Source organism: Sturnira hondurensis, unplaced genomic scaffold (assembly GCF_014824575.4).
Source record: "Sturnira hondurensis isolate 20B ecotype Veracruz unplaced genomic scaffold, ASM1482457v3 Scaffold0006713, whole genome shotgun sequence".
In the NCBI taxonomy this organism is placed as follows: Eukaryota; Metazoa; Chordata; class Mammalia; order Chiroptera; family Phyllostomidae; genus Sturnira; species Sturnira hondurensis.
The window spans coordinates 1,543,888-1,566,696 of NW_028079344.1; the positions used below are offsets into that span (position 1 = coordinate 1,543,888).

Consider the following 22,809-nt stretch of genomic DNA (forward strand, 5'->3'; position numbering starts at 1 on the left):
TCCCACTCTCCAGGTGACCCTAACCTCTTGACTCTTGGTGGCTCTGCCCTGCCAAGTTCTAGGTAGAATCCAAAATAGACTGAGTTGTGTGTCTCTGGTGTAGCAGGCCACACCTCCACACTTCCCTCAAGCCTGAATGGCACCTTCCCCTCTCCGGACTCACAGAGGTCCCACCCTGCTGGGATTAAGTTCCTGGCAGAATCTAAAACAGACTGAATTGTGTGGTTCTAGGACAACAGAAATTTTTCCCTCACACAGTGCAGAGCTGTCCCCTGCTAGCCTAACTCTGATGACTCCCTGAGATGCCATCCCACAACAAATGTGCACGAGCCCACAGCAGGTTGCAGCTAGACTTCGTATACCCTATGATGTTTGCTGAGTGGCCTCATACCCAGCACTGGCACTAAATCTGAACCTGTATAGATTTGGTAAATACCTCTCACCCTTACCTGGTAACCCATTGAGAAACTATCACATGGAAATTGAGCACTGCCAGAGGCTCTTTCAGTGACAGAGCCTAACAGGCAGACAAAGGAATGGAGAAGTGGACTTCAGGATTCTAAGGGATTTTTGCTGACCTGACCCTAAGCCTGGAGCGGTAAAAGCCAGTATTGATACACAGCTCAGTCCTTCCAGTGCACACCCAGGCCCAGCAGAGGCAAGCACATGACATTGGCCTATATCAGAGTCTCTCCCAAGAGGTCCCAGTACCAACACGCCCAGTGCTGAGTCACTCTACCAGCTTGGTACATTGGAGATTTAGACAATACTAGAGCACGAACCAGTTCCCTTCACAAGAGGCATATCCAAAGGGAGATCTTGGCAGGCATCAGAACCTGTTGAAGTGGATTCAGTTCTGAGTGGTCAGCACCTACACAGCAACTCATACACTGTGGTCAGAGTTACTCAACTCAGTCAGCCAGCCTGAGTGTCAACCTGACACACAGATGATCCAATTACAATTAAGATGCAGTTAAAATAGGAAGGCCCACATAACCCACATAAAGTACATTCCTAGAGCACTCAGAGCAAGTAATCAAGAAGACTGTGCCATGAAGTTACACAAGACACCTATTACATAATGTCACCTTACCAGGACTGGGAATTATAGCAGATTTACCTAATACATAGAAACAAACACAAAGAGGCACAAACACAAAATGGGAGTGGGGGAGAAATGTTCCCCAAATGAAAGAACAAAAGAAATCTCAAACAAAGATCTAAATGAAATGGAGTCAAGCAATTTACCAGATATAGAGTTCAAAACAATGATTTTAAGGCTGCTCAAGAAATTATGGGAAGAATGGATGAAATTAATGAGAACTTAAAGAAGACATAGGAAAAAAAGGACATAGAAACCACAAAAAATCAGAAATTGAAATTATAATATCTGAAATGAAGAATATGCTAGAAAGAATAAACAGTAGGTTTGATGAAGCAGAGAACAAATCAGCAACTTGGGATAGAAGGTAGAAGAAAACATCCAATCAGAACAGAAAAAAAAAATTTAAAAATGAGGATAGTTTAAGGGAACTCCAGAACAAAATGAAGCATAATAACATCCACATGATAGAGGTACTAGGAGGAGAAGAAAAAGACCGAAGTATCAAGAACCTATTTAAAGGACTAATGACTGAAAACTTTCCTAACTTGATGAAGAGAAAAGACACACAAGTCCAGGAAGCTAGAGATTGCCAAACAAGATGAACCCAAGAAGCCCAAACCAAGACACGTTATAATTAAAATTGCAAAGGTTAAAAAAGAGAGAGAGAGAGAATCTTAAAAGCAGCAATAGAAAGACAGTTAGTGACCTATAATAAAACTCAATTAAGACTGTCAGCTGATTTCTCAACGGAAACATTTCAGGCCAGAAGAGATTGGCATGAAATATCCAAGGTGATGAAAAGCAAGGACCTAAACCAAACTACCCTATCCAGCAAGGCTATCATTCAAAATTGAAGGAGGATTAAAGAGCTTCCCAGACAAGAAAAACCTAACAGTTTGTTACTACCAAACCAGTATCACAAGAAATGTTAAAGGATTTTTTTAGGAAGAACAAGAAAAAATAGAAAAACATATTTAAAAGAATAAAATAACAGTAAATACATACCTATCGATAATCACTTTAAATGTAAATGCCTTAAATGTTCCAATAAAAAGACTTAGGGTAGTTGAATGAATAAGAAAACAAGACCCAGATACATGTTGTCTACAAATAACCCACCACAGAACAAAAGATACACACAGACTAAAAGTAAAGGGATGGAAAAAGATATTTCATGCAAATGAAAATGAAAAGCTGGAATCTCAATACTTATATCTGACAAAATAGACTAAAATAAAGGCTATAGGAGGAGACAAAGAAGGACATTACATAATGATAAAGGGAGTAACCCACCAAGAGGATATAATCCTTTAAAATATTTATGCACCTAACAGAGGAGCACCTAAATATATAAAGCAAATTTTGTAGGACTTAAAGAGAGGTTTGCAGTAATACAATCATATTAGGGTATTGTAACACCCCTTTGGCATCAATGGATAGATCCTCCAGACAGAAAAGCAATTAGGGAACAGCAGATGAAAATGACACACTAGAGCAGATGAATTTCATTGATATCTTCAGAGCATTTTATCCCAAAGCTGCAGAATATACACTCTTTTCAAGTATACATGAAATGTTCTCTAAAAAACACCACCTGTTAGGACACAAAATAAGTCTCAATAAATTTAAGAAGACTAAAATCATATCAAGCATCTTTTCTGACCATAATGGTATGAAATTAGAAATCAATCACAAGAAAGAAACTGAAAAACACACAAAGACATGGAGGCTAAGTAACATATTACTAATCAATGAATGGGTTAACAGTAAGATCAAGAGAAAAATCAAAAGACCCATAATCCAAAAGAAAAGGAGAACATAATTCAAAATCTATGGGACACAGCAAAAGCAGTACTAAGAGGGAAATTCATAGCATTATAGGTCTACATCCAAAAAAAAAGAGAAAACTATCAAATAAACAATATAATTTTACAACTTATTTATTTATCTTTAGAAGGGAAGGGAAGGAGAGAAATATCAATGTATGGTTGCCTCTCATGAGTCCCCTGCTGGGAACTGGCCTGCAACCCAGGCATGTGCCCTAACTGGGAATTGAACCACGATCGTGTGGTTCGCAGGCCCGCGCTCAATCCACTGAGCTACACCAGCCAGGGCTAACTTTACAACTTAGAAGAACTGGTAAAAGAAGACCCTAGCAGGCACAAAGTAAGTAGAAGAAAGGACATAATAAAGATAAAACAAATAAACAAAATGGAGTCTAAAAAGACAATATAAAAGATCGATAAAGAGCTGATCAATAAACAACCAAGAACTGGTTGGTTGAAAAGATAAACAAGATTAAAAAGACCTAGATGGTGTAGCTCAGTGGATTGGATATCAGACTGTGAACCACAGGGTCACCAGTTCAATTCCCAGTCAGGGCCTATGCCTGGGTTGTGTGCCAGGTCCCCACTGGGGGCCATGTGAAAGGCAACCACACACTGATGTTTCTAGCCCTCTCTTTCTCTCTCCCTCCCCTCTCTCTAAAAATAAATAAATAAAAATAAAAAAGAAACAAGATTAACATATGATTAACCATACCACTCAAGAAAAAAGGGAAGAGGACTCAAATAAATAAAGTCAGATGAATGGGGACAATTAACAACTGAGTCCACAGAAACACAAGGCATTGTAAAAAATACTATGAAAAACTATATGTGTACACATTGATCAATCTGGACAAAATGGATAAACTCCTAGAAACATACAATCTTCCAAAATGAAATCAGCAAGAAGCAGATAATCTGGATACAGAGATTACAACTGGTGAAACTGAGGAAGTAATCAAAAAACTCCCAACAAACAAAAGTGCTTAACCAGATGGCTTCACAGGAGAATTTTACCAAACATTCAAAGAAGAATGAACACATATCCTTCCCAAACTATTCCAGCAAATTCAAGAGGAGGATAGAGTCCCAAGCTCATTTTATGAAGCCAACATTATCCTAATTCCTAAAGCAGATAAAGACACTACGAAGAAAGAAAATTATAGGCCACTTTCCCTGATGAACACACAGAAAAAAAATCCTCAAAAAATAGTAGCAAACCAGATCTAGCAATACATTAAAAAACATACACCCAGATAAGTGTGCTTTATTCCAGGAGTTCAAGATTGATAGAATATCAGAAAATCAATAAATCTGATAAACCATATAAACAAAATAAAAGATAGCGAACACTTCTACATATCAATAGATGTAGAAGAAACATTTGATAAAATCCTGTACCCATTTATGATAAATACTCTCAGCTATGTGGAAATAGAGGAAAGATACTTCAACATAATAAAGGTCATGTATATATAAACCTACAGCCAATGTCATACTCAACAGGCAAAAACTAAAACATTTCCATTAAGATCAGGAACAAGACAGGGAAGTCCACTCTCACCACTCGTATTCAACATAGTACTGGAGGACCTAGCCACAGCAATCAGACAAAAAGAAGAAATAAATGTCATCCAAAGTGGAAAAGAAAAGTAAAACTGTCATTATTTGCAGATGACATAATACAGAGAACCCTAAAGATTCCACCAGAAAACTACTAGAACTGATAAATAAATGTCCAGAAATCAGTTGCATTTCTATATATTAATACTTAACTATCAGAAAGAAAAACTAAGAAAACAATCACATTTAAAATTGCATCAAAAAATAAAATAAAATATCTAGGAATAAATTTAACCAAAGATGTAAAACCCATATTCAGAAAATTATAAGACAGTGAAGAAAGAAATTAAAGAAGACACAAATAAGTGGAAGCAAGTACTATGTTCATGCATAGAAAGAATCAACATCATTAAAATATCTATACTACCCAAAGCAATCTATAGATTCAAAGCAATTCCTATTAAGATACCAAAACTGCATTCCACAGAAAAAAAAAACAAATATTCCAAAAATGGATGTGGAACCAAAAATGACCCCCAAATACTATCACAATCTTGAGAAAGAACAAAGTTGGAGGAATCATGCTACCTGATATCAAACTATACTACAAGGCCATAGAATTCAAAACAGCATGATAATGGTATAAAAACAGACATAAAGGTCAATGGAACAGAATAAAGAGACCAGAAATAAATCCATGCATTTATGGTTACTTCATATTTGACAAATGAGGCAAGAACATTCAATGGGGTAAAGATAGTCCATTCATTAAATGTTGTTAGGAATATAGGTCAAATATATGCAAAAAACCCAACCCAAAATAGACTACTTCCTTACACCATGAACAGTAAAGCCCAAATTGATTAAACACTTAAATATTAGATTCAAAACCATAAATATCCTAGAAGAAAACACAGATAGTAAAATCTCATACATTTCTCATAGCAGCACTTTTTCTCATATATCTGTTCAGGCAAGGTAAATAAAAAAATAAATAAATGGGACTACAACACCTAAAAATTTTTGCACAGTAAATGAAACCATCAACAAAATGAAAAGACAACCCACTGAATGAACTGAGTAGTTCATTTCATTGGCCATTGAACTATTCACCAATGATACATTTGATAAGGGGTTACTATCCAAAATTTATGAAGAACTTATAACCGTTCACACCAGAAAAAAAATTGAATTAGAAAATGTGCCCTAGCTGGTGTAGCTCAGTGGATTGAGCACCAGCCTGCGAACCACGCAATTGTGGTTCGATTTCCAGTCAGGGCACATGCCTGGGTTGCAGGCCAGTTCCCAGAAGGGGACTCACAAGAGGCAACCATACATTGATGTTTCTCTCCTTCTCTCCTTCTCTTCCTCTCTAAAGATAAATAAATAAAATCTTTTTTAAAAAAGAAAAGAAAATGTGCTAAGGACCTGAATAGACAATTTTTCAAATAGGGCATACAGATGTGCTGCGGTCCAGCCACAGCAGGGTCCAGGGGTTCCTGAAAGGTGGGTAAGGCGTTGGAGATGGGTAACAGACGACAACACACCTCAACAGACAGTGAAGCTCTGTTCCATTGATTGCAAGTACAAGCAGGTTTTTATATTTTCATTTTTGGTAGTGATTAACATTTGTAGGTGCATAGCATGATCAGTTAAGCAGAAAAAATCAATACAAAGGTAACCAGGGAAAGTACAAGAATTTCCATAGTTTCAGTTATGTTAAAAGTTGTTTTGACCAGGAAAACCATTAATCAGACAATTTGAAATAGCTCTATGTAGAGAGTTTGAATGTCTTATCGTTTATTAAAGGTCTTAGAATTTGACATGGGGCAAAAAGTACACTAGACTGAGCAGAGGTTAGGAAATTCATTATAAGCCTTTGTGATGTCTAACTTAGCTATCTATCCTTTTCTGTCTAAAATGTTTCTCTGTGTACTATAAACTCTGACTCCCTAGTAACTGTTTCTACATGCTTAATAGCTAACCAGCTTCTATTATTTCTTAGCCTGTCGAATTCTAATTGATATATATTCCTATTCAAGGTAAAGGAGGGGCTGTTATTCCAACAACTTTTAGACATTCAGGGGTTATTTCATTAGAGGGGATTTTTCCATCCTTTTGGGAAGTTCCGTGGGGAATATTAATGTTTTCCCCGAACCGTCCCTTCCTCTTGGGTGGATTTTCACAGGAATAAGTAAGTACAGTACAATGCCTATATTCGGTAGCAAGAGTAAAATAATTAAAATAAAACAACCAATTGTTAACCCATTTTGGACGCCATGTTCTCTTCCATGGAGACAAATTCCTTGAACTTGAGTCCTCCATGCCCAGACCTTGTCAGACAACATGGTTGGAAGAGGACGTGGCACAGACAGACAATAGATATATAAAAAAGGTGCTCAACATCACTAGTCATCAGAGAAATGCAAATAAAACCACAATGAGATATCACCTCAATACTGTCAGAATGACTACCATCAATAAATCAACAAACAAGTGTTGCTGAGGATGTGGAGAAAAGGGGACTCTTGTGCATTCTCAGAGGAAATGCAGATTGGTGCAGCCACTGTGAAAAACATTATGGAGTGACCTTAAAACTTTAAAAATGAAACTGTCTTATGACCTAGAAATTCCACTTCTGAGAATTTATCTGGAGAAACCTGAAACACTAATATGAAGGAATTTATGCACCCCTCTGTTCATTACAGCATTATTTCCAATAGCCAAGATTTGGAAGCAGCCCAAGAGCCCATCAGTTGATGAGTGGATAAGAAAGCTGTGGTGCATTTACACAGTGGAACACTACCTGGCCATAAAAAGAAGGAAATCTTATTCATGAGAGCATAAATTGAGCTGGAGAGTATTACACTCAGTGAAATAAGCCATTCAGAGGAGGACAAATACCGTATGATTTCACTTATATGTGGAATCTAATGAGCAAAATAAACTAGCAAACAAAATAGAAACAGACTTATACAGAGAATAGACTGGCAACTTTCAAAGGGGAAGGAGTAAGGGGACTGGGTGAAAGAGGTAAAGGTATTAAACCAAAAAAATCCCTAATAGACACAGACAACAATATGGGTTTTATCAGAGGGAAAGGGGGATGGGATGTGGAGAGGGTAACGGAGGATAAATGATGATGGAAGGAGACTTGACGTGCTGTGGTGAACATAACAATACTGTGTACAGATGATGTGTTATCTCATCGTAACCCTGAAACCTATACAATTTTACTAACCAATGTCACTCTGATAAATTCAATTAAAAAGATTTTAAAATAGGATAAGTTTTCATTCTAATAAAAGAGAGAGAGATACATATAAACCCAATACACTATATTGCAAGACAAAATATGATAAACCCATGTGCAGTATAAAAAACACCATAGATTTCAAACAGATTACTTTCAACTTTACAAAAATGAGTATGTTTATATGTTAAATTTAGAGAATCACAGGCAAAAAAAAATGTGTAGAGGTTAACTTTAATAGACAAACACCCATAACTAAATGGGTTTCTGTCCATGGAAAGGTTTTCATTTAACACATCCTGAGATTTCAGCAGCCCCAAGACATGGGGAATATCTAAACACCTCCTGTATGTTTGTGTATTTATTTTTTAACAACTTAATCTTATTGACTCCTGAATTTGTATGTACCCTGTACATGTGCATATGCATTTGTAATATATCTATTATGTTATCAAAACTGTCCTGTCATGCTGGTCAAAGAACACCAATTGCATAGAATTCATATTCATACCAACACAGCCTTCACCATCAAAAACCTTGGAAGAAATAGTGCCTATTTCTGTAAATCTCACTTGGATGATATGTCTGACTGGTCAGAACCCCTGGATATCCTCTACTTCTCTGTATCCCTGGAGTTAGATTGTTCTTTCTTTTCCCTCACAACTTTAGAGAAAACAAATTCCCATCACAAACAGTGGGTTACTAAAGCTACAAAATATTCTGGGCCCCCAATTAAGGAGATTCTCTGTTTACCAAAACTACTATTGAAGTAAAATAATTAAAACTAATATTAAAATAGTAATTCTTTTTTTAAGTCTTTTTTAGAGAGATGGGAAGGGAAGGAGAAAGAGAGGGAGGGAAACAGCAATGTCTGGTTGCCTCTCGTGTGCCCCCTACTGGGGCCCTGGCCTGAGACCCAGGCATGTGTCCTGATTGGGAATTGAACCCACAACCCTTTGGTTCATAGTCTGGCACTCAACCCACTGAGCCACACCAGCCAGGGCTAAAAAAAAATAATTATTTTGTAAGAGAGATGAGAGTATATCTTTGAAGTAAAATCTTACTTCTTACCTCTTCTCTAGGTTCAGATCCACCTAAACAGCCTCATGTTTCAATTCAGCTAAATTTTAAACCTTTAACTTGGGACAACTCTAATAGCATAAAGAATAAAATACTTTTAAAAAATAAAAATAAATAAACCATGAACTATAACTGAAAGTGACAATCTACTGTGCTCTTGGAAATTTCCACACAGAGACTCAGCCCAGGATTGAGCTAGTCTTCCCCTTTTATACAACTGCTTCCTCCTTCATTTATACAATTCCAAAAATTTATCCATTTCAATTGCATTTGTTGATTATATCTGTACTAAGCCAAGGAAATACTATTATGAATAAGGCAATCTGTGCATCCATAATCTTAAGTATATAGAGCCATAAAACTGGAGGAAAGAAAATGGGATAGATAAGATTCCTTAGGACTGAACCCTCAAATATTCCAATGTTCATAAATCAGGAAGATATAGAGAAAGCATCAAAGGAGGATGAAGAGAAGAAGCCAGTGAAATGGCTTCATACCTGGCCCATCTTTCTTTTTTCTTCTCTTTCTCCCCTCCCCTTTTCTTCCCTTCCCCCCATCTTTTTCTTCTCCTTCTCCTTCTCCTTCTTCTTCTTCTACTTCTCCTTTCCCTCTCCCCCTCTCTCTCCCCTCCCAATTCTTATTTCTCCCCTAAAAGGAGTAACTTACTTGATTGTTAAGTTTAGAACAGAACCTAATAGTCAGTGACTCTACTCCTTCCTTTCTTCTTGCCATTAGGGAATTGGCTGCCTACAAGAAGCCTGTGTTCCCCTCTGCTTCCTTATGTGATAATATCTGCAGAGACAATGTAAAAAAGTCTGAAATTCTTTGTGATGCCCATGACTTTGATAGGTAAATATACTTCATTCCTAAATTTCAGTATTTAAAACAATGTTTTGAACTATGTCTGCTTGACTCCTTTGCCTTATCTTTTAATTGGTTCCAAACTCTGGCCATCAAGAATGGTCAAATTCATCAGGCTCCCTCAAAAGCCAATAACTTGAAACAAAAATTCAGACTCAGATAATGTGTAAGAAACACTTCCAATCGCAAAAAGAAGTCCATGATTTACACCCTTGCTTGTCAGATGGAAGCAGTCAAGGTGGAAACAGAAAGTCATGGACTCGAAGATTTTACAAGTGGAATGAAAATAAGATAATTTCTTCCCAGCTTCTTGATGAGAAAATTAAAACTCAGAGAGAGAACCTAACCAGTGGCAGGACCAGAACTATGACTCAGGTCTCTCCACTCCCACACACTCCAGTGAGAACTTTATCTCTGAGGAAAAGCTTAATGTTACTCAATTACACTCATTCCTGAAGAAGAAACTAAACAAAACAGATAGTGCCTTCCAAAGTGTTTGTCTCCAAACTATCTCCACCATNCACCCTTGCTTGTCAGATGGAAGCAGTCAAGGTGGAAACAGAAAGTCATGGACTCGAAGATTTTACAAGTGGAATGAAAATAAGATAATTTCTTCCCAGCTTTTTGATGAGAAAATTAAAACTCAGAGAGAGAACCTAACCAGTGGCAGGACCAGAACTATGACTCAGGTCTCTCCACTCCCATACACTCCAGTGAGAACTTTATCTCTGAGGAAAAGCTTAATGTTACTCAATTACACTCATTCCTGAAGAAGAAACAAAACAAAACAGATAGTGCCTTCCAAAGTGTTTGTCTCCAAACTATCTCCACCATTTCCCTACACACACATTGACTTATTACACAGGAAAAAGTGGACATTTGGCTACTTAAAATAATTCCACTCTTAAATACTCTTCCCTCAGTGATCTTTGCTTATTCAAAGAAAAAGCCTATTATTTCCTGTAATCACCTAGGTAACAAGATATGTCCACTGGAGATTCATGATCACCAACCTTAAAAGAGCTCTTACATTGTTTTTCTTCTAGTCAGCGTCTTTCTCACTCTTCTAACTGCTTTGAGTCACAGACACCTCCCTCACTCTCAAATGGTCTTTCTTCCTTCTCGGAGAAACCGAAGACCTCAGATAGCAATGTCCTCTCCCTCCCATATCCGCCTCCATAACCCCAGCTAGATATGTGCTCAGACCTTCCTTTATCCTTTCAGGTATACTAGAGAGCTATTCCTCAACTTCCCTAATATCAATGCTCCCATCTGTCCTCAGATTCAATCCCCTGCCACCGTCTCAGGTAAAATGCCACTATCAATGATCTCTTCCCTTTCATACATATTCTGCTGGCCCTTCTTCTGGATCCATTCCATCCACGTTTAAACAAGCCCAAATATCTTCTAAACAAAAACAGAAAACAATATCCTCTGATGCCACACCCACTCTCATGTGTAACCATTTTCTCGGCCAGAAAAGATCATTCAATGGACTTAAGTATTAAGGTATTTTTCCCATAAATAATGCAAACATTTAAATAACTGACAGAAAGCCAATAAAATTAGAAGTTTATGATGACTCCTCTAGTTCCTCATTTTTAAATTATGCAGTACTGAGTTATTTCCAGGTTTGCTTTGTTTTGGTGTTCCTTAAGCACATAATCTGCTAAAAGGGTAATCCAGAATTTTCCCATTCTCTTTTACATTCACGACTAAAATGCCTATATTTTCTCTAACTTGCCATATTTATTTCCTCATTTCTCCTTCCACAATTTCATTAATCTGGCTTCTGTCATAATCACTCCACCAAAAGATTTATTTCTGAGATTGTCATTCTGAGATGCTAAGACATCTAACAGAAATTTTCCAGTCCTTATTTTATTATAGATTAAGCACTCTGTGAGATCAAAAAAGACTTCACTGAAAAGATTACGTTTGAGGGGAAAAAAAAAAACTAGAAAATGGGAGAAAGCAGTGAACGTGGACTTCTGGGCAGAGGAAACAAGTGCAGTCCCGTAAGCTGTGGTGTTCATGGCAACATCAGGGAAGAGCAATAACACTGTGTAGGTGAGGCTGAGAGCACAAGGGTGAAAGCAGGATGACAGGTCAGCATGTTAACAGCAGGTGTGTACAGGGACTTGTAAGCAATTGTAAGAACGCTGGCTCTTACACTAAATAAAATGGAAATACACTGGAAGGTTTTGAGCAGAGAAATGACATGAGCTGACTTATCTTTTATAAGTGCTGCTCTGAGTATGAAGTTGAGGGGGTACTGAATGGAGAGTGAAGCCAGAAGCAGGAAGCCCAGTTAGGAAGTTACTATGGAAATGCAGCTGAGCAATTATGGTGGCTCAGACCAGAGCACTAGCAGTTAAACTGGTGAATAGTGATCAGTCAGATTCTGTATATATTTTGAAGATGGAGCCAACAGAATTTGCTGATGGATTTGATACAGGGTTTGAAAGAAAAGAGGGAAGTCAAAGATAACTCCCAGATTTTTGGCCAGGACAACTGGAGAGATTAAGTTTCCATTTTCTTAGATGGAGAAAACTTCAGAAAGAGCAGGTTCATAAACTAAGAGCAAAAACTCACTTGGAGAAATGTTCAATTTGAGACATTCAATTTTAGATATCCAAGAGAAGCTCTCAAATAATTAATTGAATATACAAATCTAGAAATCAAGAAGCAGTCTAGGCTGGAAATAGAAACTGGGGAGTCTTTAGTTCTATATATGGTATTTAAATCCATGAGCCTGAACAAGATCATGGATGAAGCAAAGTTAGAAAAGAGAAATGAAATCTGAGCACTCAATATTTAGAGCTTAGAGAGATGGGAGAAAGCAGAAGAGGAGACTGAGAGGAGCATCCAAAGAAATGAGAATGAAACCAGGAGAGTTTTATACTTGAAAACCAAGAGAAAAAAAGAGTTACAAGATGGAAAGAGTGATCACCTATATCAAGCGCTATCAATAGGCCAGGTAAGATAAGTGTTGAAAAATGACATGAAGGTCATGGTGACCTTGATACATTCAGGGTAAGTAAAGCAACAAATATGAAAGTCTGGCTGAAGTAGTTCAAGAAAGAATTGAAGATAAAAGGGACACAATGAATATATTCAATTGTTCTGTGAAGTTTCACTGTTAAGGGAAGGCAATAAAATGGACATTAGCTAGACACAAATGTGAAAATTTGGGTGAAGGAGGTGAATAATGATTCAGAGAAGAGAGGAGAGGATTTCCTGAGTATTCTGCTTGCCTTGAAGGTACCAACCTAAGAGGGAATGGGATCACAGGTAAAGTGATTAGCCTTTGTGTATCTCCCTATAATAAGTTTAGTTGATCTATAATAACAGGAAAACACCAGGTAAATGGTTTAATAGTCAGGTAAATGGATACAGATAGTTGAATGGGTATACATGTGGTGAGAGTTTTTGGAAGTTCTCTTCTGATTGCTTGTTTCTTGATGCAATAGCATGCACGCTCATCATCTCAGAGTGAGAACTGAAGAGAAAAATTTGAGGGGTCAATATGAAACAATCATCCAGGAGAGATGAAGAGTGAGTACTAGTACAAGCCAGTATGATTTCTAGGTAGCATTATGGACACATTTAATATTAATAATCGTACAAAATAAGCCCATTCAGCATAGTCTTGTCTTTTTCTCTAGCATCAAGCATAAGTAAGGAGCAAGTAGAAAATTGAATTTAAGTAGGATTGTGGTTTTTCTAAGAAGATGGAATGAAGCAAGAGATCAAAGGAGTCAAACATGTATGCAAAGGAGTGATTATAATGATGTCATGGAACAAATATAAATTGAGTAAAGTGGTCATGAGTGGATAGAAATTGAATAAAGTGGTCCTTCTCACAAAAGGAATGAGAAGCAGTGAAACTGAGCAATCAATGTATAGGTGCTGTCAATCAAATAGTTGATCTTAGAATTCTCTTTTAAACCACAACTTAACTTGTTAAATTGATAGTCCTGTAAACCATATCACTGCCACTGCTATTAAAACCTTGAATTTACAATAGCCAAGTGCCGGAAGCAACCTACATGCCCATCAGTAAGTGAGTGAATAAGAAAAAACTGTGACACATTTACATGATGGAATACTATGCAGCAGAAAGAAAGAAGGAGCTCCTACCCTTCACAACAGCATGGATGGATCTGGAGAGCATTATGCTAAGTGAAGTAAGCCAGGTGGTGAAAGACAAATATGATCTCACCTATAAGTGGAACCTAATCAACAAAACAAACAAGCAAGTAAAATATAACCAGAGACATTGAAATTAAGAACAAACTGACAGTAACCAGAAAGGAGGGGTGAGGGGGATTATGGGGGGAAAAATCATCAAGGAATATGTTTAAAGGACACATGGATAAAGCCAAAGATGGGTAGGATCAAGGGTGGGAGGGGGGATGAATAGGGGGAGTGGTGGGGGGAAATGGAGAAAACTGTACTTGAACAATAATAAAAAATAAAACTTGAATTCCATGAACTCCTTAATGCTTTGCTTCACACAATGAAAGTTCTAAAATTTGATAAAACCACCCTTCCCACCTAAAATGACAAAATACATCTAAATATTGTACAAAGATTTGAAACCAAAACGTGGCCTTGATGAATTCTCAGTCATAACATTTTGTACTCTTTCATACATTCATTGTCTTACCAGTATCATCAACTTTTTAATGTTTGATCCTTTCCAAAATGCTTTCATACCCATTATTCATTTGATGCTCCTAAAAAATCTGTAAGATTGGTTAATATAGTTGGGGTTCCAGACATCTGACAACTTATAAAAAGGGACTTTTGCCTTAATATGGGGCCTGTGTCAAAATAAAGCCCATTATAGGAGGCAAGAAAACTGCCTCCCAAGGATATCTGCAAGAAAAATATATCCATTTTAAATACTATTTTAATCCCATAGGTTTCCCATTCATGGAGTCCCTGTAGCTTATTAGTCTCACAAATATTTTACTGTGATATCAGGAAGCATCTTACATCCTGACTCACAGTTTGAGTCACTATAAATGATCCCCCAAAGAGAGTGAGCATGTGATAAAGGGTGTATCCTGGACAACACAAACAACTATTTATTTGATAGTCACACTGTCCTTTGTCATAATTGCTTTTAGCAATCACAAATATATTCTGATTAATCCTTCACAGATGGAGACATGGTTATGCATTTACTTGCCTAAGGTAGTTATTTTGAAATATACCTGATTTAACTTGTTTTATAAAAAAAAATTTAGTCAAATAAAAAACAACATTCAAGTCGTCTCATAAATGCCAACCTCTGTTTAGGCCATCTCTTCTAATATCTTCAACTATTACTCTAAAATGATGAAATTTCTACATGGCTGATTTTATGTGTTAACTGGGCAAGACTATGGTGATTAGTTGTTTGGTCATGAAGGTATTTTTTGGATTTGACAAATATTTACAATCATGTAACTTCAAGGTGAGCAGAGATTACCCTTCATGCTGTGAGAAAGCCTTGTTCAGTCAGGTGAAAGTCTTAAAGCAAAGAACAAAGTTTTCCAAAGAACACATTTTGCCCATAGGACAGAAATTCTGCCTGAGCTTTCAGCCTCCAGACTCAGATCTGCAACAACAGCTCCTCACTGGGTCCTCAGCCTGCCAGTTTGCCCTACAGATTTCAGACATGCCAGTCCCTACAATGGCAAAAATCACCCCCCTTTTAATAAAGTTCATATATTTAGCATTTTTTACTAAAACCTGTCCCTGTCCAAAGCAGGTAGGTATGATAATACATGCATTCAATGTATTTTGAAGCCTTTTGTACATAAAATGCATTCAATGTATTTTAAGCCTTCTTAAATATTGATAAGTTGGTAGAACCACAAAATATTAGAAAGTGGTGGAGGAGAAGGAGGAGGAAAGAAGAAGAAAGAAAAAACAAGCATGGTCCTTATTCTCATTTGTTTTAAGGAATTTTTTGGTAGAAGAGGCTTGAAAGATAATTTCCTGTAAAAATATATCAATAAATATACCCTTGGTTGAAGATTTAGAAGTGAGTAAACAAAGAATGTATTAGCCAGGATTCTCCAGAAAAGCAATATTACCTTTATGATCTCATTTAACCTCCCCAAATGCCTTACCTTCAAAAAAGCCATATTGAGGGTTAGGGCTTCAACATATGAATTTTAGGGGGATGCCAGTTCACACAAGGAAAGTTCTAAAATTTAATAAAATACACCAAAACACATTAATAAACTAAAAAAAATGTATAAGAGGAAAAAATAAACCCAAATGTAACAGAAGAAAATAATAAACATTAGAGCAGAGAGTTCTGGCCAAGATGGAGGCGTAGGTAGAAACCCTTTGCTTCCTCACACAACCAAAAGGAGGATAACAACCAATCAAAAATCAATAAACATTGAAATTGCGAGAAAAATCAAACTGCATGGAACTCCAACAACCACGGAATTGAAAAAATCAACCAGAACAACCAGACCGGTAAGGTGGACCACATGAGCAACTCAGAAAAACCGCAGCAAGGCAGCTGAGGGGCAGGGCTGACTGCCAAGCTCAGCAGAGCTGTGTGGGAGGGACTGACTTAGGGGAAAACTGAGACTCAGAGCTGACTATGGGTAGTAGGGCTGGGGTTGACAGGTAGGAAATACTTCCAGTCTGACACAAGAGTCTGTTGGAAAGTGCACTAGAGACAAGCAGGCAAGCTGCATTGTTCCGTCTCTGGCCCCTCCCATACAAGCAGCACAGCAAAGAGGGTTGCCCTTCCCCAGGTGAATACCTAAGGCCCCACCCCCTATAACCTATCAGCTCTGCCAAGACAAAGAAATATGGCCCAAATGAAAGAACACAGCAAAACCTCAGAACTAAGCAATGAGGAGATTGCCAATTATCTGATGGGGAATTTAAAGCCCTGGTAATCAAAATGCTCAACACCATTTTGAGCTGTTGAGCTTAGTGGACAAAGGAAAGAAAAAGGAAAAGATACCCCAAATGAAATAAAGCAAGATATTTATGGAACCAACAGTGACAAGAAGGAAACCAGGATTCAAAGCAATGATTTGGAACAAAAGGAAGAAATAAACATCCAACTGGGTCACAATGAAGAAACGAGAATGCAAAAAAAATGAAGAGAGGCTGAGGATTCTCTGGAACAACCTGAAATGTTCCAATATCCAAATTATAGGGGTGCCAGAAGGAGAAGAACAGCAGCAAGAAATTGAAAACTTATTTGAACAAATAATGAAGGAAAATTTCCCCAATCTGGTGAAGGAAATAAACATCCAGGAAGTTCAGGAAGCCTAGAGAGTCCCAAGGAAGATGGACCCAAGAAAGCACACACTAAGGCACATCATAATTACATTACCCATGATGAAAGAGAAGGAGAAAATCCTAAAAGCAGCAAAAGATAAGGAAACAGTTACCTACAAAGGAGTGCCCATTAGATTGTCAGGTTATTTTTCAAAAGAAACCTTTCAGGCAAGAAGGGGCTGGAAAGAAGTATTCCAAGTGAGGAAAGGCAAAGACCTACATCCAAGATTGCTCTATCCAACAAAGCTTTCATTTAGAATGGAAGGGCAGATAAAGTGCTTCCCAGATAAGGTCAAGTTAAAGGAGTTCATCATCACTAAGCCCGTATTACATGATACGTTAAAAGGACTTATCTAAGAAAAAGAAGATAAAAATATGAATAATAAAATGACAACAAACTCATAACTATCAACAGATGAACCTAAAAAAAAAAAAAGAAAAACAATGAAAACAAAAACTAACCAAATAACCAGAACAGGAACAGAATGAGAGAAATGGACATCACACAGAGGGAGTTCAGTTGGGCAGGAGAAGGGAGGAATTGGGGGGAAAGGTACAAGGAAGAAGAAGCATAATTAATAAAATAGATGAGGAGAGATAAAAATGGCATAGGAAACAGAGGACTCAAAGAACTTACATGTACAACTCATGGACATGAACTAAGGGGGGGAATGCTGGAAGGTTGGGAGGGCAGGGTGGAGGGGGGATAAAGGGAGAAAAATTGGGAAAACTGTAATAGCATAATCAATAAAAATACTTTAAAAGATTAGAGCAGAGATGAATGAAATAAAAATAGAAAAACAATAAAATCAATGAAACTAATTTCTTGTCATTAGAGAAAAAATTAACAAAACTGACTAACTTCAGTTACGCTGGGAAAGAAAAAAAGAGGATGTAAATAATTCAAATCAGAAATGAAAATGGGGACTTTACAACCAACTTCACAGAAATAAAAGTTTAAAAATCTTATGAATAATTGTCCTCCAATAAATTAGGTAAAATGGACAAATTCCCCAAAACACATAAGTTACTAATATTGACCCAAGAAGGAATAGAATATCAAAGGAAAATTAGAACAAGTAAAGACATTACCTTGGTTATTTCTTTACTGGTGAATTCTACCAAATGTTTAAAGAAGAATTAACACCAACTCCTCTCAAACTCTCCTCTTTTTAAAAGATGTTTTTCTCTTTATTTAAAAATTATTTAAAAATGTATGCCATAGTAAAAAATTCAAACAGTAGAAGGAAGAATCCATAGAAAAATCACTTCCTCACTCCATAGTCCCAACCCCAGGAGTTCGGATACCATTCTAGAAGCGTGCTGTCTGCATATAAGCATATTTTAAATTTAAAAAACATCCACATTTCCTGAGCTTCTTTCCACATCAGCAAAGTCAAACCTTCTTAGTTCTTTTAAAACTAGATAGTTAACTTAACCAATTGCCTAGAGGTTAATATTTTGATGGATTCCAGTATTTTACACACAGCATCTTTATATATTGGAACAATGAAGGGAATGGGTGAGTGCTAGGGAACGGTTCTCCTAAGTTCACAATTTTCATTGACGAAAATAGATTCTAATGATTGGAACACATTTTCAAAAGCAGTATGGCTAGGCTGGCAGGTGGACTCAAGAGCTTACAATTTTATTACTAGTAAAAGAACCAAGTCATTCCTATGGCAGTTCTAAAGCAATCACATACAATTCTCTCTCAGGTGAGTAATTACAAAACACAGCAAACAGGAAAAGAGTGGCTTACATGTAAAAAGGTCACTGTTTTACTTCATGCCAAGGAAATAATTGAAGTCGCTGAGCCAATAGCAAAATAAAAATAAATAAATGTTTCAGAGCAAACTGTTTTATTAATCTGATATCAAAAAGAGGTCCAAAATAAACCAGAAGACTGTGGCAAGTTATAGTTATGTAAACGATGAAATCTGATATTTACTTCTTAAATTCAGTAGCTGAAATTCTCCCTCTGTAGAGAAGATGATAAAGAAGTTTACATGCATTACTTCCAGACTGTATTACTCTTTGGAAAAATATAGCCCACCAGTCAGAATCTGGGTATTACGGCTAACCTTTCCTTCACATGTGTATCATGGTGATTAATGAACACTCATTTTCTGGGCACATTCTTTTCCATATAACAGGAAAAACAATGAACTTTCAGTGGAAATAAGCTGAATAGCTAAATGGTCTTCCTTTTTGAGGCAGTTATTTATATCCTGAAATAGTGTAGGAACTTGATAAAGAATCTCCTTTGTCATGTGGCCATCATGAAAGAAAAGAAATGATGAACCCTCTCAGACACCAAGTAGTCCTTCTGTCATGGTTGGATTTGGAGACAACTTCAAGAGCAGTGTCAGAACTTGAATCATGATGCTTCCATTTCCTGTAAGAATAATTGCAACAGGTCTGTAACATTCCCGTTAAGCAGATGGTCATTGTTAACTGTCATGTTTGTTAACTTCAGTCTGACCAGCTGCATTGGAGAGTTTAGGGGACCAGAGAAGACATCCTCACAAAATTGACTGATGTATACCTTTCTTTACCTTGATTTAATTTTCAACATTCACACTCAGCTTACTCAGTGCATTTAAAGCCTTTTCTTTAATACTGTGAGTGGGATTGTTGATTTTACTTCCAATTGTTGTACCATTCAATTCACGAATAATGGCTTGGTTAGCTGAAAAAACCTGCATTGCTACCCAGAGTGCCCAAAGCTCTTTCAATAATTACAGAATCCTCAGTTGACTGAAGCAGATGAAGGAGTTTCTGAAGTTGTTCAGCATTTAGGGCATCATCATACGGACCATTGGTTAAATCATCTGCAATTGAAAGGGATGCAGCCGAAGCCGCTGGCTACCTTGCCACTGGCCCTGCATCAGCCTGTAAATGAAATAGCAGGAGCCAGTCTGAGGACCAGCCCCGAATCCACCCAGCCCGCCTCCCAGGCACTGCCCATACAGTCGCTGGGGCCGGGCACAGTGGAGGGCATGGCGTGGGAGGCTCTTGGGTGCCAGCAAAGGAGTCTGTGAAGCAAACAGATCCTGAAGCCACCTGAGCTGGAGCTGAACTGCCAGAAGAGAAATCAAACTCTTCTTAAAAAATAGAACAGGAGGGAACACTTCCAAACTCATTCTATAAGGCCAGTTTTACCCTAATACCAAAGACCTTTCAAGTAAAAAAAAAAAAAAAAATCCTACAGACCAATGTTTCCTCTGAGTGTAAATGTAAAAATCCTCAGCAAAATACTACCAAACTGAATCCAACAGAATATTAAAAGACTTATATAGCCGCTCAGGTCTGATATCATGGGCCCAGGTGAGAGCAGGCCAGGGAGGGTGAGTGCACCAAGGAGCTGCATTGGAGACCAAGGAGCAGAAATGTCAGCCAAAAGTCTAGGGCTTGAAACTATTTGAATCTGCATATGATAATGGCCTCAGGATGACAGCAAGACTAAGAGGCTTCAAAGTAAAATGTCTTCTTAGTCTAACTCAGTTCTTTGGCTTCAACACAAAAACAGTTTTTATAGCTGTGAATTTACTGGACAGATTCCTGTCCAAAATGAAGGTACAGCCCAAGCATCTTGGGTGTGTTGGACTAAGCTGCTTCTACCTGGCTGTGAAATCAGGAGGAGAGGAAAGGAATGTCCCACTGGCAAGGGAACTGATCCAAAATAAGCCAGTAGAAGTTCCGTTTCAGATCCGATGAGAATGAAAAAGATCATATTGGAAAGGTGTGTTGGGAAGTCAAAGCTACTACTGCTCCTCATTTTTGCAACTTTATTATTTCGTCATCTAAGAGAACTTACCATTTGAAAGGAGAAACATTATTAATTTTGAAATATTAGAAGCCTAACTTAAGGCATGCTACTGCAGGACCCTATTTTCTAAAGCAAAGCCTTCTGTGCTGGCGTTGTCTATTGTTGCATTGGCGATCCAAGCACAGAAGTGTGGCAGTTACAGAAGGCATAGAATGTCTTCAGAAATATTCCAAGATAAATGGCAGAGATTTGACCTTCTGGCAAGAGCTCATATCGAATGTTTACCTGAGTATTCACCAAACAAGTATTCCAAACCAAATGTTCAGAAGTTGAGATGGATTGTTTCTGGGTGAAATGCACTGACACTGAAGCATAGTTACTACAGAATAACCCACCTTCCAACAATTCCTTAACTGGATTATTATAGCGACAAGCACACTTCACTGAAGCCCTTCTCCACAATCCTGAAGTATGAATTTTATAACATTACAGTAGATTTAAGCTGTGAATCCTCAAAACATCACAACTACATTAGCACTGATGTCCTCAGATTTGGGGAAACTGCATAATTAACATTACACTCTACTAGAATTATGCTGAAATTTGAATTTACCTGAGGCATTCAAACAAAACCAAGAATATAATGTGAAATGTTAATGACAAGCCTGGGAAGGTAAACAGTGAATCTTCATTTCTAACATTTATACAACTTTATTGGGTCAGCATATTTGAACAGTATTAGAAATGGTAACCTACTTAATTTAAATTTAAATTTGAATTTAAAATGTAGAGGTTTATCTCAAAACCAACATCTCACAAATGCACTTTTAACAGAGTAAGGATTACCATTTTAGGCAATGAAAATGGTTTCTTAGGTATGAAACCATTTTCTTGCATTATGAGTATAATGCAAGTAATAGATTATCCAGAGATAATGGACTTTATTGCTACACAAGAATTACATTTAAATTTGAAGACATTTTATATAAAGCAAAACTACATACCTAGTCCTGGCTGGTGTGACTCAGTGGATTGAGTGCCAGCCTGCAGACCAAAGGGTGGTTAGTTCGATTTCTAGTCAGGGCACATGACTATGTAGTGGGCCAGGTCCCCAGGATGGGGCGTGAAGAGGTAACCACACCTTGATGTTTCTGTCCATCTCTTTCTCCCTCCTTTCCCCTCTAATATATATATATTATATATATTATATATATATATATATAATATATATATATTAAAACTACATACCTAGTAACTTTGGAGTAGTTTTTAAAAGGTTTTATTTATTTACTTTTAAACAGAGGGAAAAGGAGAGAGAACAGGGAGAGAAACATCAATGTGTGGTTGCTTCTCACACACCCCCTACTGGGGACCTGGCCAGCAACCCAGGCATGTGCCCTAACTGGGACCTGAACCTGAGACCCTTTGGTTCACAGGCTGGCACTCAATCTACTCAGCCATACCAGCCAGGGCTAACTTTGGCATATCAATTTATCATTAATATTTTTTCTAGAAAACAGGTGATATTTGTGTCCAGGAAAAAGAGTTTGTGTACAAAATCTACTGCTTCAGTCTAATTTTTCTCATCAAGAAAATTAGTTTTACTGTATTAGTGACTCAAAATAAGTTAATATTACTCTGAAAACTTACTGATTTAATACTCCAGAAGTTTTCACTAAAGACTATTTTTAAGAAACCACCATTGACTGTAATTTAGAATTTTGTTTAAAACGAAGAGAATATACTCTCACTAATTTCCCCTACTATGTCAACAGAAAGTCTTAAGTAAATATGCATCGTCATAATCATGGTGTTGCTGAGATAGTGTTCAGGATTTTTTATTAAGTCAGTGAATATAAGGAGAGGTACAATGTTAAAAGTGTTATACAGTTTTTAAAAGATTTTATTTATTTATTTTTCAGAGAGACGGGAAGGGAAGGAGAAAGAGAGGGAGAGGAATATCAGTGTGTGGTTGCCCTTCATGTGCCCCCAAGTGGGACCTGAACCACGACCCAGGCATGCGCCCGGACCAGAAATC

At 37.3% G+C, this 22,809-nt stretch overlaps 2 pseudogenes; one reads left to right on the top strand and one right to left on the bottom strand.

Annotated features, from left to right (window-relative positions):
* Nucleotides 1-18,948: 18,948 nt before the first annotated feature.
* LOC118989996 (armadillo repeat-containing protein 10-like) lies at nucleotides 18,949-19,970 on the bottom strand (annotated as a pseudogene).
* A 389-nt stretch (nucleotides 19,971-20,359) lies between these two features.
* Nucleotides 20,360-21,175, top strand: LOC118990005 (cyclin-G1-like; annotated as a pseudogene).
* Nucleotides 21,176-22,809: the final 1,634 nt, after the last annotated feature.